Source organism: Symphalangus syndactylus, chromosome 11 (genome assembly GCF_028878055.3).
Source record: "Symphalangus syndactylus isolate Jambi chromosome 11, NHGRI_mSymSyn1-v2.1_pri, whole genome shotgun sequence".
Taxonomy (NCBI): domain Eukaryota; kingdom Metazoa; phylum Chordata; class Mammalia; order Primates; family Hylobatidae; genus Symphalangus; species Symphalangus syndactylus.
In genome coordinates, this window is record NC_072433.2 from 61,995,841 (window position 1) to 62,000,608 (window position 4,768).

Below are 4,768 nucleotides of genomic sequence, written 5' to 3' on the forward strand. Positions count from 1 at the left end.
AAAAGTTTTGCTCACAGAAGGCACAAACTATAAAAGGGATATTGTTTTGAATTTAAAAAAAACTAGGTGATACCCTTCTTTGTTTAGTGAGCACCATAACTAAGATGAAGTTAAACCTGAATTCACTGTCTACTCCCGTGACCAAAAAAAAGAACATAAAAAATTTACTTTGTTTTACCATATACTTTCCAGCCACTAATTGAGGTGTAGTTATGAAAGATTAAAATTGCCTTAAAAAGGGGTCATGGGGCCGGGCGCGGTGGCTCACGCTTGTAATCCCAGCACTTTGGGAGGCCGAGGCGGGCGGATCACGAGGTCAGGAGATCGAGACCACGGTGAAACCCCGTCTCTACTAAAAATACAAAAAATTAGCCGGGCGTGGTGGCAGGCGCCTTTAGTCCCAGCTACTCGGAGAGGCTGAGGCAGGAGAATGGCGTGAACCCGGGAGGCGGAGCTTGCAGTGAGCCGAGACTGCGCCACTGAACTCCAGCCTGGGCGACAGAGCGAGACTCCGTTTCAAAAAAAAAAAAAAAAAAAAAAGAATATTTAGATATTAACCCAAGAATGTGAAATGAATGTTAATAGTTTTAAAACATGTTTATGGGGTGCAAGGAAAACACGATCTACAGTAAAAGTTGTCAAATTTTCTCTGCGTGTTTTTTCTCCAGCTTATTCTCTTCAATAGAAATTTCTTTTGAAGACGTCAAATAAGATGTGGGTTCATATGTCATCAACTGTATGCCATGATTACATTCCTGACTCACCATTCCTATGATTTAGAAATCTCAATTATATTCTTTGATTGTGTATACATGAATATGTGTGTGTATATGTATGTATGTATATATATTTGTGTGTCTATGTATACACACAGAAATATGTATGTGTGTATGTGTCTATATATGTTTTGTACATATATACACACACGAGAGAGAGAGAGAGAGATCTATGTAGGCCTGTCTCTCAAGCTACTCACTTGCCACATATTACTTTTTCCTTCAAAATCTCAACCTTCATAGGGAAAAATGATGAAAGCAGTTCACCACCCCACAGTCCTACAAGGCTACAAATCCTTCAGGTTTCTCAATAGGGTTTCATAGTCCCTCTAGAAGTTTGCCAAGTTTCCTCCTTGGAAATTTTCTATTCTCTGATTCCTGCCAGATGCAGCACGATATTGTTTTCTTTATGAAAGGTGCACCCTTACTTATATAGATATATTTATAAATCTATGCACATGAAAATATATTATTTAATTTGCAAATTTATAGAATTTCAAAATATGAGTATATAAAGAGAATTAAAGAGTGTATATATGTCCATATAGCTATGTGTATGTCATTATTTATCTATCTAATCTATCTATGCAATATCTTTTCAGAACATTATATTCCTCTACTCAGAAAATTATTTCAAATATTTTCTATGTATGTAAATTCAAATACACTTGCATTTAGTTCAGTTATTTTTCTACAACTGGGAGCATAGTATATTTTCTGTTGATACATCTTTTTATTCTTTTTAAAATTTTTTTATTATTTTACTTTTTTAAGTTCTGGGATACATGTGCAGGATATGGAGGTTTGTTACATAGGTAAATGCATGCCATAGTCATTTGCTGTCCCTGCCAACCCATTACCTGGTATTAAGCCCAGCATGCATTAGCTCTTTTCCCTAATGCTCTCCCCACCCCTGCCCAACCCCGATAGGCCCCAGCGTGTATTGTTTCCCTCCCTGCATTCATGTGTTCTCATTGCTCAGCTCCCACTTCTAAGTAACAACTTGGTGATGTTTGGTTTTCCGTACCTGCATTAGTTTGCTGAAGATAATGACCTCCAGCTTCATCCATGTCCCTGCAATGATCTCATTCTTTTTATGGCTGCGTAATATTCCATGGTGTGTATGTACCATATTTTCTTTATCCAGTTTATCACTGATGGACATTTGGGTTGATTCCATGTCTTTGCTATTGTGAATAGTGCTGTAATGAACATACACGTGTGTGCATCTTTATGATAGAATGATTTACATTTCTTTGGGTATATACTCAGTAATAGGATTGCTGGGTCAAATAGTATTTCTGGCTCTAAATCTTTGAGGAATTGCCACACTGTCTTTCACAATGGTTGAACTAATTTACATTCCCACCAACAGTGTAAAAGCATTCCTATTTCTCTGCAACCTAGCCAGCATCTGTTGTTTCTTGACTTTTTAATAATTGCCATTCTGAATAGCACGAGATGGTATCTCATTTTGGTTTTGATTTGTATTTCTCTAAGGAACAGTGATGTTGAGCTTTTTTCATATGTTTGCTATTCAAGTATTTTTATTTTTCTGGAAAAGTATCTGTTCATTTTTTTGCCCAATTTTTAATGAGGTTTTCTTGTAAATTTGTTTAAGTTTCTTGTAGATTCTGAATATTAGACCTTGTAAATTTGTTTAAGCTCCTTGTAGATTCTGAATATTAGACCTTTGTCAGATAGATAGCAAAAATTTTTTCCCATTCTGTAGGTTGTCTGCTCTGATGATAGTTTCTTTTGCTGTGCAGAAGCTCTTTAGTTTAATTAGAATCCATTTGTCAATTTTTACTTTTGTTGCAGTTGCTTTTGGCAATTTCATCATAAAAACTGCGCATGCTTATATCCTGAATAGTATTGCCTAGATTTTCTTCTAGGATTTTTATAGTTTTGGGTTTTACATTCAAGTATTTAATCCATCTTGACTTAATTTTTCTATAAGGTGTAAGAAAGGGGTCCAGTTTCAATTTTCTGCATATGGCTAGCCAGTTCTCCCAAAAGCATTTGTTAAACGGGGAATCCTTTCCCCATTGCTGGTTTTTATCAAGTTTATTGAAGATCAGTTGTTGTAGATAAGTGGTTTTATTTCTGAGTTCTCTATTTTGTTCCATTCATCTATGTGCCTGTTTTTGTACCAGTACCATGCTGTTTTGGTTACTGTAGTCTTGTATTACAGTTTGAAGTTGGGTGGCATGATGCTTCCTTCTTTTTGGTTAGGATTGCCCTGGCTATATGAGCTCTTTTTTGATTCCCTATGAATTTTAAAATAGTTTTTTTTCTAATTCTGTGAAGAATGTCAATGGTCGTTTAATGGGAATAGCACTGAATCTATAAATTGCTTTAAATGGTATGGCCATTTTCACGATATTGATTCTTCCTATCGGTGAACATGAAATGTTTTTCCATATACTTGTATCTTCTAATTACCTTGAGCAGCGGTTTGTAGTTCTCCTTGTTATTCTTAACTATAACAAAGTACAAAGTACCATACTGTATTTAACCATGCCCTATTGATTGCCATGAAGGAGGTTCTTAACATCACAATGCTGTGAACAGCATTCTTGTGGATATATTGTTGTGTTCATATTTTAATTATTTCTCAAAAATAGATTTCTGTAAGTGGGATTACTTGGTCAATGATTTCACATTTTTACCTTTAGTTGATATTGTATTCTAAAGAAAACCATCCTGTATTACATTCAGATAATAATAAAAGAAATACATGTTTTCTTACACCTTCATCAGAAATACATATAACCAAATTTTAAAATGAATGCCAACCAGATAGGGAAATAATAAATCGTTGTAGGTATTTTAAGTTGCCATCTCTGAGTTCTGGAACGTTACTCTGTGAGAAGTGGCATGCCCTTGAGTTTCAGGAGCAGTGAGGTACTTTTCTTTCTCTTCTAAGCCACATTTATCTGTTCAGGATTATTTGCGTATGGCTTTTGATTCCTCTCTGACTTCTAAGAAAAACATATTTTCCAGTTTTCCTTTTGGATCACTTCCACTTTTCTAGTTGTTTCATCTTTCTTGACAAACAGTATAGAGAAATCTCCCTCAGGCCTGCCTGCCTTCACCTCAGCAGCTGGCTCATCTACCATACACAGTTAAATATTGCTTCTGTAAAGAACATAGCAGAAGCACACCCTGAAGGGCCAAAGGAATAATTACCTCACCCTCTGTTCCTCTTGCTCTTGGTTAGTTTCTATCACCTTGTTATTAAGGATTGGAAAAGCTGTTTTCTTCATTATATTGAAGTAGTGCTTTTGAAATTTTTCTACCAAATTTTTCCTATAAGAGAAGAATTAACTTGCAAACAATGATTTGTTTATCTTATTCCAAACTTCTGAGTAGATTTAAAGGAACAGGAACACTTATGATTTTCTTCTGTCAGTTCTTTTACTCTCTGACACAGACTATTTTGGTTAAGAAGCATTTTAATAAGATGCATGAAGATCAAAATCATGATAAATTCAACTCAATTCGATTTCACAAAAATGTATATATTGCATGCTAAACTATAATTAGCAATTATAGTTGTCCCTCAGCATCCATGAAGGATTGATTCCATGACCCTCTGTGGTTACCAAAGTCCATAGATTTTCATGCAGCTTATATAAAATGGTTTAGTATTTTCACATAACTTATGCACATTCTCCCGTATAAGTGAGCAGAATCATTATTGGGCTGTCCTTTTGTTACGTCTTCCTTGTAAGATCTATTGATCTGTGAGAATTTCAAGAACAAAGAGAGAACCACGGATGAAGTTCTTCATAAGACTATGATTAATGTACAAATTCCTGTAGTTAATTATTTTACTTTGGTAGATGTGCAATATGCACAGTTTGCTAAATCTAAGAGGTTTCTATATTTGAAATCCTCATTGATAAATCTTTATGTTAGTATTAGTTACATTGTTGAAACTTTTTGTTTTTAAAAATAAAACAGAATCTCTAATAAGTTTAAGTAGT